Genomic DNA, 12,721 nt, shown 5'->3' on the forward strand with positions numbered 1-12,721 from the left:
TCAAACTAAGAAGCAGCTTGCAAACATACTAACCAAACCGCTTGACAAAAATAGATTTTCCAACTTAAAGCATGATATTGGTTTTTGCATTGTTATTTATGTTTATTTCTATTAAATGCATAAAATGTTAATAATGATAAAATGTAAAATAAATAAGTCAAAATTTTGTGATTTTCGACCAGTCGGAGTACATACTCCACCAATCGAGCACATACTCGACCAGTCGAAGATTGCTTGATTTCACCTAAAAAGGGTAAAAAATCACTTTTTCTATTTCATTTCTCTTCTTCTTCCTTGACTAGCTGGTGCCTCACTCGACTAACCCATCACTCAATCTTGCTTATAAGTGTTTTTCTTCCAATTTCCTTCTAGTATTTGGTAAATCTTTGTTAGATAATATCTTTTAGGTGTTGTATTCGTGATTTGAAACCTCTTTGAGGTGAGTTTTCTTCAAAAACTGATATAGCTTCATTCCTTTCACTTTCTTTGATTTCTATCGTGTGCAAACCAAAATGGAGTATCGATTAAAGAAAACGGCACACAAAAATCATGCTAGCTCATCATCTAGGTTGACTTCACTTGGTGTGAGAACCCTACAAGCCCTTGAAGAAGATTCGGAGCATGTTAGGGATTTCCACACAAGGGATATTATCATCGAAAGATTAGTTAATCATGATCATATTTCTTTCTTTGGTCTTGTTCCCTTCTCACCGAAGTCGGTTGGGAATTCATTTTTGGTTAGGGTGGAATGGCTTACCATTCCATTGCACAAGGAATGTATGCATCGATATGTGATGTGTCCCTTGATGATCTAACATTCATAATTAAATTTGTTGAAGGGACATTCACAATTACTCGATACATTATTTTGACATTGACATAAATTACAGTTGCGAACAATGGCATTCCTATTGGCACTTTAACTGACAAAATGTCCAATATTGAGAAGCCAGCGATAACACGTAAATTGTGTCACTTTAATGCCGAATGGAAGTCAGGTAATGCCCCCCCTACAAACAAATGCTCCCTAAGTATAGAGTTTTGCATAAAATCTTTACTTCTAATGTCTATCCTCGATCAAGGAATAAGTCTGAACTTACTCCCTTTATGGTTCGAGTCCTTCATTCTATTGGTCAGGCATGCATGTTTGTGTTTCTTCATTAATCTGTTACATCATTATTTAGTTTCGCTTACATCCCAATCATAGTTCGATTCCTTTTTCATACCTTATGACTTGCCTTGCTTTGCACAGTAATGTTCATATCCCATCGTTTGAGGCACCGGAATTAGAACTCCCATTTAATAATACTAATCTGAATAAGATGAACTTGAAACCTCTTCTTAGTTAAATTGAAGATGAGGAGGAAACGCATCAACCTAAAGACACATCTATGGATGATATTTTTGATGAATTGGAAGAATCCGATGATCCAGAAGATCCCGATTACCAGCCCTCCCAGGTTGATGAGCTTCTCAAAAATCTGGAGGAGAAGGTTGAAGCACTACATATATCACAAGAAAATTTGGTTCAAACCCACAAGTCTTCAATAAAGTACATGAAGAAGTACTTCCATCGCACCAACCAGAGTTTGAATTAACTTGACCCGTCAATGCCTGCTCCTTCCTCGTCTGGGTCGGATTGAGATTGGTTATCTTTTGGTGGAACTTATTTTCATGGTTATGTAAAATTTAAAGTTTACTTTTGTGATGGTGCTTGGATGATTTTCCTTTAGACTCCCTAAACACTTTAATGTCATTTGATTTCTTGACATTTGAAATTTCGTATGATTATTTCTCATGCTTAATTCCTACTTCACTTATTTCATAGCTATATGCTTCTTCTTAATATTCATTGTTTATCAAGTTTACTTGCTACTTATTTCATTCTTCCTTTGTCAACTTGTGACAAAAAGGGGGAGAATTGATTGTGTAATGCATGACATGTAGTTGATTGGAGAATGCATGTCATGTAATTTGCTATGGAAAACTAGTATGAATGATATATACTATGGAAAACTAGTATGAATGCTATATATGTGCTATGGAATGCTATGTTTGATAGTACAGGGGAAGTGTTATTGAGGGGGAGTAGTACCATTTGAAAACTTCAAAAATCTCCTACAATAAGATTACAAGACTTCATTATTCTCTTATTTGTAATGATATCTGTTTTGTCACGAAATTGACAAAGGGAGAGATTGTAAGTGCTAAAAGTGCACTTTAGTTGTCAAATTTCGTATAGTCAAAATAACTTGACAAGAGATCTTCATGACCAGTCCAAGATCAAGAAAAGATCAAGCTCAAGGTCAAGAGAAGATCAAGCTCAAGTCTGCTACATTCTCAAGAGAAGATCAATCTAATGATCAACCGATATTCAAGTGTAAAATTAAGCTCAAAAGTCAAGATGAAGTTAGTGATCAAGTTCAAGACAAAGAAGTTAAGATATTTCACATATCTCTGGTAGTATAAAACCATAGAAAGACCTTAGGATTAGGTGCTTTCAAAAATTATTTAAATTTCATTTGTATACTTGTGTTTGCTTGGAATTCGACCAACCTAAGGTTTGGTTCGACTAGTCTAAGTTTTCTCGGCCAGTCCAAGTTCAGGTCAAAGTAAAACCAAATTTTGGTTAAAAATTTGACCAGTTGAATTTTTGGTTCGACTAGTCAAAGCTTGACCTTCGACTAATGTCACGCCCTAAACTCGGAAACCAGGCTCACAAAATTCCCAACAAATCCGGCACTAACAACCTCCGTAGTACCCCATTTTTGGCTCTCGGCACCCATATACCAGGTTTCGATCTTGGGATCCCACAAGGAGGATTTTCAATGTACATTTGTCTCGTAATAAGCATAACCAAAAGTATAACCTACGAACAATAACCAGAACTTCATCACAAAATCCACTATGATAAAAAACTTTAAAGTATAATTCACAAAAAGGGAAATACAATGATAATAATAACAAATCTCCAGAAGCTCAACTGCACGCTCCTGCTCATGCCAAGCTATGGTTGCGTCCTGGCGTCACTAGCATGCATCAATCGTGCATAAATTTATAGAAAGCTTAACTGGTGGTGAAAGTGTGTGCGTAATATAAGCATGCTTAAAATGCAATATCAGAGTAATGTGGAATATACTGGTAAGTCCATGAATGCAATCAGCTGTAGTGAGGCTATGAGATGTAGGGCATGAATGCTATCAGCCACACCAAGGCCATATGATGGAAGCATGAATGTTATCGGCCATACTAAGGCCATATAATGTAAGGCCTACACAGTCAATGTCACGTGCAAGATGCAGCTCAAGTATACTAATCCACATATCAATCCAGCTCATCTCTGGAGCATCATATATCAATACGGTCCTCTCTGGATAATCACCGGGGTCTAATACACTATACACCACATTGTTGCCCTACACTGGACGCACAACCGTGCAAGCGGAAGAGACCTCACTATCTGCCTGGCCAATAGTCAGCCAATATCTATCTGGCACGTCGATAGTAAACTCATTTATGAGCTGGTCATACTCAACCTAGCAAATGCCCCCTCCCCTTGGGTGGGTAAGGCCACACCCTCTTCTAACTGACCATGACATAGTGGGAGATGACGCGGCCTCCTGGTATTCGGCCCTTATGTGCTCATGTATCAACTCAGTCTCAACATTGGAGCGTCTTCCGGTACCGTTAGATTTAGGGACTTTCACCCAAGGACATCCTTCGAGCCCCATGTAAAGAGAAGATTTTTGGTGTTCAAACCTGTCATCCCCGATATGCCTGTGGAGGCTATGGCCCTAACGTCGCTAGGGTATACAATAATCACAACACACAATGCAAGATGTATGAGTCACACAGTCCAATCATGTATCCATCTTACGTATATCGTGTGCTCATGTGGGACGACTCCTCATATTAGGGAGTCTAATAAACAACCTACCCTATGGCATATGCAATGGTCAACAACATCTCATAACAAACATGCATATGATGCATATGGGTATGTATCATGATGCTATGTTGTCACATACTCATAATCGACACCGATAATCAGCATCAATAATTGGCCTTAATAACCAGCTTATATTCAAGGCGGGGTCCATAGATGAACAGCCGATCTAAACCATAATATGAAGATCAACTCTCAACTATGGATATACCAAATCCGATAGCACGGATCTATCCGTCTACGATAATGATGAACTCTCTTCATACCAAGGTTGGGCCTGGATGGCTTACCTAAATTCTAAGGTTCCGGAATGGCTTCCTTCACCATACTATCATGTGACCCGCTAGATACCCTAGGGGCCCAAATGAGTCTTAGTTAGACTCCAAAACTAGAACAATCCTACTAGCAACCAATGGGGGCCCAACAATTCAGGTTAGCCCAAGAAGAATAGATAGATCATGCAATATCAATGGGGCCCAACGATTTGGGTCAACCCACTTAGAAAAGATGAGAATGGGCCCAACAAAGGCCTAAGGGAAGGTCACAATGTGGACATTTAACCATCATTGCCCATCAATGTGGACATTTAACCAACATTTCTCCCTAGGAGTGGCCCACATAGAACTACACATATAGTGGGCCCATGACCTCACATAAGAGCCTAATGTACATCATGATGGGCCTCACTCATGGGCCACATATGTGTAATGACCCGAAGAATTTTGTACCAAGACCTGAGTATTAACTCTATTCTTTCCTTAGTAGCTTTTTGGGGTAATTAGCGCTATGCTCGATTGCTTGTGAAATTTGCATCAATCACTTTAAATTTTATCTGCATGACTCAAAACCTGTAGAATAGTTAACGCTATGTTACTTTGAAATCTGGGATTCATCGCTAAATCCAGTTGCTCTTGAGAATTTTTGGAAGTTCTGGATCGGACCTGGACCGTGCGTCGAAAGTCTGATAGCGATGATCTTAGGCTGTTGCGGTCACCATGTTGGACTTGGCCATCACCTCTAAAATCAAGTCCAGATGATGTTTTGGGTCGATTTGATTGAGTCCGGAGTGAAGAGTGTGAGAACGGTTGGAAATTTAATGAGATTTTATGAAATCTGAGTCGTGTCGCTTGCGCGACGATTTTAAGCTATCTGACCGTTGGATTCTGATCCAATTTCACCCTCTGATCAGGGAAGGTGGCCCAAGCATGTTCTTGTGCTTGTGGACCTGATCGAGATTCAGTGACCGTTGAATTGATTGTGGTCTGCCACGGCTGATCTGAAGATCCAGTCGGTACGAAAACTCAGCTTGATTCGTGGTAATAGGCTCACCGGAAGTGCTCCGTTGGATCGTGAGAGGCCGGTTTTAGTTATACCCTAAGTATACCTTGGCCCTAGGGTTATTTTCATCAATGTTAGGCCTATATATAGACCTTAAAACCCTAGCTCTCTTTTCCATACGAATTTCCTAACCCTAGCTAAGAAAGAGAAAGGAAACGAGAGAGAAAGTGAGAGAGAAGTTGGTGAATCATCATAGATTCTTTCCTGTTCTTCTTCATCCTTAAACCTTCACTCTTGAATCGTTATTCCGGCGATTCTGAGTTCATCTTTGGGTAAGTTAACCTAACCCTAATTTGTGTTAGAATTTAGAATAGTCTTTGTGTTGTTGTAGCTCATTTCTATTCTTTCTTTAGGTTATCTTGTCACCGTTGACGAAGACATATCGTCTGAATCAGTTCAGTGTTCCATTTCTGGTTTAAGGTGCGGACTTTAATCGTATAGGTTATGGTTTTCAAGGCTTTCAATGCCAGTGAATGGTTTATTCTTACTATGGATGAGATTTCACATGCCAAATGTTATGTTTATTTTGCATTCCTGATATGCATGTGTTATATTGAGATTTGTGTATTCTGTGTATGTATAAAGTACCGTATGCGTATAAAATATGAACATGTGCTTGCCATGATTATTTGTCGTGTACTTATGCTACTTGTATGTACAACAACTCCTTGGTGAAAGGAATTGTCCAAATGTGTGTATTTCAACATACGTCATGTATGTTGAACTATGTATTCTAAGTGTTTGTAGAAATGCCTGAATGAACTAAAGTGTAATATACTATACTATTTGCGGGTGTTGAGGAGTGATTCTCAACACTCCTAGTGATGTGTATGATTTCCTATATGCAAGTCATATTCCTTGTTGTTTAATTTCAAGTCTTGCTTATGCATGTTAAATTGATACTCTTCAAAGGCTTACATACTACATGATTCGAGTTGTTGTTCCATTACTATTCTAAATTGTAGATGTGAATATCTGTTGTAGTGAATGTATTTGGGACTATGAATAGTCCAGGAAATCGGTAATCGGCCTTAAGTTCGTGGCTGAGATTGCTTTCGCCACGTAGGACGTGATTAGACGAACCCGAGTCGTATTAGAGTTATCGGCAGTGGTTTGGCCACGCGGAGTGTTTGCGCACTCTATGTCGTTCAACCCAACGTGCGCTCATGCTAGTCGAGTACGTCAAGTAACTTGATTGTTCGATGTATGTTCACCATGTATGGACGCCATTGTTTGAATCTAGGGTACCAAACTTACCGATGAAATCCTATTAACCATGGTACCTTGATCCACTAAGACTCATGAGCCAGACATGGTGGTATGGGACACCGTGGTCGTGATGTCGGCCTACGCTGGGGTGACGAGCCTCCTCGTAGTGACCAGTGAGCAACTAAACTCGTGAGCCAATTATGGTGGTATGAGACACTATATTCGCCCTGTCGACCTACATTGATTGGTGACGAGTCCTTTGTAGTGACCTCGAGCATGCCTAGATACCGCATTGAGGTGACGAGCCTTATTGTGGTAACAAAGGTATGATAGGCATGCATTGATTGGTGACGAGCCCTTTGCTATGACCTCAAACCATATGATCGTATGAGATACCTAGGACTGACGACCCTAGAATGGATCACTGTTTGGATGGTGATATGAGGAAGGTACCTTAGCTTCCCAATCCTGCTGTATGAAAAGGACTAATAATAACTTGGTAATCATGTTCATGCACCGCATTGTATGTGCTTTGTAAATGTGGCGCACTTTGAGGTGATGTCATGCGTAACGTAAGATGAAGACGCTGAGGGTGTACGCATGAGGGCACGCATCATTCTGCATACATCCTTGCATTAATAAGAGTACTTAGGACCTGTTTAATTGTTCTGCTTTATCATTACTGCTTGATTGAACTGATAACATGTTAACCTTTGCTTTATTGTTCCACTGAGTTGATCACTCACTCCCACGTTCTAGGGCGGTGTTAAACACCCACCAGACTCTGTCTTACTACAGATGTTGATGAGACCTCTGAGGCAGAGCGGGAGATCAAGGATGATGAGGCTGCTTTCTCTTTCATGCAGTTTTCAGACGGGTTCTAGTGAGCCTTGTTTTGATGCACGGGATGCCGGGATTTCTTTTGGGAATTAAATGATGTAATTTGATACTTATAATTTTGATAGCAACACTTGTATTACGACCTGGTATGTGTATGTATTTCATGGATTCACACTTGTACACATATATATCTTTAAGTCTTCCGCTTGCTTTCTTCACTTATCCCTGAATTATATCTGCACTTTGGCTTAATCTATTTTATGTTTTATGCACTAATACAGACAACATACATCCATCATTAAACATGTTGCATAAGTGATGTTTTGGAACTCGGGAGCCGAGTTATGCTCGACCCCCGAATTTCAGGGCGTTACAAGTTGGTATCAGAGCATATCTGGATTAAACCGGTCCTAGGTTATGGTCACACACCACACGCTGTCGCCACTTTAGTGTATTTGGGTGCGAGTTTATCATAGATTGTGTGTTTGTGTTCCGTTGCTTCTATCGGTGAAAGTTTACTGAAAACGATCACCGAGATCGAGTCTGTGCTCTCTCCTGATCACACACAGCGACCCGAAACCTTTCCTAGACCATCTATTAATGAGTTTAGATGGTCTATCGTCCCATCTCAATCCTTAAACCTTCAAGAAATCTCTGTTTGTATCAGATTTCTGCCCGAATGGCCCGATAGGCGTCGAATCAAGCAAAGGGGCTGATCGGGGCATTTTCAGTGGGGCCCAAGGGGGGACCCACATCTTTTGGGAGCTAAGGGACCAGGAGGACCTCGCCCAAATGGTGAGCCATCGCCGGTCGGTCCAGAGACCGGCGATGTTATCGCCAACTCAACGAGGCCTCGCCGATCAGCGAGCCAGGCCGGGCGGGCCGGCTCGGGCCGACTAATGCATGGCCTAGTGTGGCCCACCCTTCCATGGTTTGGTGATTAAAACCTCTTCTAAGCCCTACTTCCTTCATAACTCTCCCTCCCAAGCTCTCTTTTCTTTCAAGTTCTTCTCCAAACTCTTTCAAATCCCTTTCAAATCTTCTTTTTCTTCCATTTTCGTGTAAACCCTACCAACCCATCTCAAAACCCTCACCCCCTTTGCTGTTTACATCTCTTTTTCTTCTCATTTAGGCCCTCAAATCCATCTTTAGGATCTCAAGTGTGTGGAAGCTTCACCATTCTTCCTATTTCTCTCTTTCTCTCATTTCTCATGGCCCTCTTTGAGTTTATCACGGCCATCTTTTTCATTTCCTTCCTTCTTTCTTTAATGGGGAAGAAGAGAGCGCCTGTGGATGAAGTCAGGCCTAGCCGCCCAACCCGTGCACGGAGGCCGAGAGGTGCCACCGCGAGCACGACCACCGCTCGTGAATTCCAGACCAAGCGGGACCTTGATCCTCGAGCTCCCATTGGTAAGACCTTGTTGGCGGAGCTATCGCATGGAGTATATGAAGGCCGTAGAGTCCTTTTTGAGGCTCATGTTGATCCGCGACTGTTTGGCGAGTTTCTATTGTTGGAGCACCTAGAAGGGGCTGGTTGGTGTCCCTTGTTTGAGGGCGAGTATCGCGCGAATGCAAGTTTTGCTCGAGCTTTTTATGCCAATATTCGTGATCCTTCACTGGAGCCTCTGGAGTTCATGATTCCTTGTGGTAGTGGTCGGGAGGCCACAGTCAACGTCGCTTTGATATCCCGACTCCTGAATGTGCCACTTGGTGAGGTACATGCCAGTGAGAAGAATTTGAACAGTATGCGCGAGAGGGATCGTCGCACCTGATTCCTGTGTGGTCGTCTGGTCGAAAGGCAGCCGAATAGAAGTTTTCTGGCTACCAACATGACGGACGACTTCCGCTTGCTTCACCACATGTGTACGTTCAACGTGTATCCAAGGTGAAGCAATCGCAGCGAGTGTACGTGCCTGATGGTAGATTTTCTATATCAGGTGGGGCAAGGAGCAAAGTTGTGTGTGCTGACGTACATCTTACGTCAGATTATCCTTATCGCTCGTTCGACTAGGAGGACCGAATCGCTTCCTTTTGGCTGACTCATCTGTAAGCTTGCACATGAGTTTGGCTATAGGCTTGGAGCAGAGAAGCCGATTCCTGTTCGTCATCTTAATCTAACGACCCTTAAGCAGATGGAGATTGGTCCTTGTCGACAGGCCTCAGAGAGTGAGGATGAGTCAGAGAGTGATGAGGATGAGAGTTATGCTGAAGGTGGTGCTGAGATTGAAGAAGAAACAGAGCAGGACGAGGAAGAGGTTGAGGCACAGGATGCGAATGGGAGCTCTCCTCCTGTGGCACCAGAGCAGAACGCAGATCAGGCTGCCAGGGTTGCCCGTATTGCTCGGCTTGAAGAAGGGCAGGTTGTTTTACGCCAGGATATCATGGATCTTCGAGGCCTTATGAAGCATAAGTTTAAGAAGGTGACTCGAACTCTGAAGTCTATCCTGTGTTGCTTACAGGATAAGGGTGCCCCGCCTCCATCTCTTGATTCCGACGAGTAGTTGTCGTTGTAGTCGTCCTTTGCTTTGTTTGTTGTTTCTCTCTGTGTGTAGCCGTTGTTGGCTTTGTAGTTGGAGTTGTTTGTAGTTGTTTGTGGTTGCTTGAAGTGTTAGATGTTGTAGTTCACATGCTTTTCCTATCGTGATTCATGTAATGCTGCACTACTTGTATTGCGATAAATTTTGTTAAGTGAAATGCATGTTGTTTATCTTTGAAGTTGTGCTGTGAATGTTGTGTGGATGGATTATGTGGACGTAGAATCTTATAGGTTGCATCCTCTGTTGAATGTAGGGTATGGCTCCTAAGGGTTCGAAGACTTCGGCCCATCTCTCCTTGGTTGAGTCGCTTGTCGGGGTTCCTCCCCTGAGCGATAGCCAGTCAGATCCACAGACGGGCCCGTCTCATGCCGGTGTTGGGCCAACACCTATGGCTCCTCCAGTCACGCCTTCGGTTCCTGAGCCAAGCCGTGTATCTTCGTCTGCTCCGCTTACTGATAGGTTTGAGCAGATGATGCTGTTGATGCCGCAGCAGCAGATTCAGCAGCAGCAGCACCAGCAGCAACAACAGTAGCAGCAGCAGTTCCTATCTTCCATGGCTGACATCTTTGCTCAGTCAGTGGGGGCGACTCCTACTTCACCTATGCCCCCATCTGGGAGTGCCAGTGCGAGCGGCACTTTTGAATGATTCTAGCGCTTACGACCTCCCACATTTGTGGGTTCTCATAAACTCGAGGAAGTTGAGTATTGGATCAATCGCATCTCTAAGATGCTGAGACCGCTGCACTGCTCTGAGGTTGAGCAAGTTGAGCTTGCCTCCTTCATGTTTGAGAAGGAGGCTAGTCTATGGTGGGACAGTGTTCTTCGCATTATCGAGGAAGGATTTGAGTGGTCGTGGCAGGCGTTTGAGGCACGCTTCCACGAGAAGTATTTCCCAGTTACGTACCGACATGGGAAGGAGAGTGAGTTCCTTCGCCTCCGCCAGGGAGGGCTGTCGGTGACGGAGTATGAGAACCGGTTCACTGAGCTAGGTCGGTATGTTCCTTTGATTCTGGGCGATCAGCCGATGTGGATGCGGCATTTTTCTGAGGGATTGAGGCCTGAGATCCGATCGAAGATTTGTTGTGCTAACATTTCTTCTTATGCGGAGTTGGTGAGCATGTCCTTGCGAGCAGAGCAGGATGGGAACAGGTCGTCCCGTATGCGAGCACCGATGGTTCCTAGGTCGCGACCTGATTTTCAGGGTGCACCTTTTCTCGGTAAGAGGCCACGGGCAGATTCTCCTCCTAGGCGTTCAGCGCCGCCTGCTCAGCAGATGCGAGCTGATCTTCGCTGTTCGTATTGTGGGAAGATGGGGCATTTGGATCATTTTTGCTTTTCGCGTATGCGGGCCAGTGGTTTTACTCTACCACAGAGGATTAGTCGTCCGATGTCTCAGGTTATTTCTCCTCCACCTCTTCGTTCAGTGCCAGCTCATCCACCTTCAGACCTGTAGTACCTAGCTTCAGGCCACCTTAGCGGCCCATGGTTCCTTCGCTGAATCGTCAGCAGCAGGCTCGAGTTCATGCGCTCTCAGCTGAAGCGCCTATATCTGACTTGGTGCCGAGATCCTTCGAGGTTACAGCGCACATTGAAGGTATTCCCGTTTCTATGTTGGTGGATACAGGGTCCACTACTTCTCTTATATCATATGCGGTAGTTAGGCGTTTGGGTTTGAGCACTGTTTCTATGCAAGGAGTGATGCTTACTACCGCTACAGGGATTTCCTCTGCTATGAGCAAGCGTTGTATGGATTGTTTGGTCGATCTATGAAGTGGATCGATCCGTGTTGATTTCTTTATTGCACCTCTTTATCATTATGATGTTATTATGGGTATGGATTGGCTCACGAAGATGCGAGCAGAGATTGATTGTGAAGCCAGATCAGTGATAATCCATGGACCTGAGGGCGAGACAGTTACTTTCCTAGTTCAGGTCAGTTACCCTCTTTATCTTGATTATTCTACTTCTCTGTTGGAGAGTATGGCTGAATCGGCATTAGTTAGCACGCCGGTAGTTCGGGAGTTTGAAGATGTGTTTGAGTCGATTCTTAGATTACCTCCTCCGCATGAGGTTGATTTTACTATCGATCTCATACTTGGTGCGGTGCCCATTTCTTTACCCACCTATCGTATGCCTCCGAGTGAAATGGAGGAATTAAGGAAGCAGATAGATAGTTTGCTGAATTTGGGTTTTATTTGGCCTAGTGTGTCTCCTTGGGGAGCACCTGTCTTGTTTGTGAAGAAGAAAGATGGTTCCTTGCGATTATGTATTGATTATCGTAGGTTGAATTTGGTAACTATGAAGAATAAGTACCCTTTGCCTAGGATGATGATCTGTTTGATCAATTGAAGGGGGCACGGTACTTTTCAAAAGTTGATTTACAGTCAAGGTATCATCAGTTGTGCGTCAAGGATGAGGACGTGCAGAAGACCGCTTTCAGGACTAGCTTCAGTCACTATGGGTTCCTTGTGATGTCGTTCAGTCTTATGAATGCACCGGCCATGTTCATGGATTAGATGAACAGGGTGTTTCGGCCATTCTTGTTCCGATTCGTCATTGTCTTTATCAATGACATCTTGATATATTCTACGAGTCGGGAAGAACACGAGGAGCACTTAAGAGTAGTTTTGGATACTCTCAGGAAGAATCAACTTTTTGCGCAGTTTAAGAAGTGTGATTTCTGGAAAGAGGAAGTTAGGTTCCTGGGACATGTGGTGTCGAAGGAAGGGATAGCTGTCGATCTTGCTAAGGTAGTTGCAGTGTAGGACTGGAAGCAGCCTGGTTCAGTTACTGAGGTAAGGAGCTTTCTGGGTCTTGCAGGCTATTATCGACGCTTCATTCAAGACTTCTC

The sequence above is a fragment of the Magnolia sinica genome, chromosome 4 (genome assembly GCF_029962835.1).
Source record: "Magnolia sinica isolate HGM2019 chromosome 4, MsV1, whole genome shotgun sequence".
NCBI lineage: Eukaryota > Viridiplantae > Streptophyta > Magnoliopsida > Magnoliales > Magnoliaceae > Magnolia > Magnolia sinica.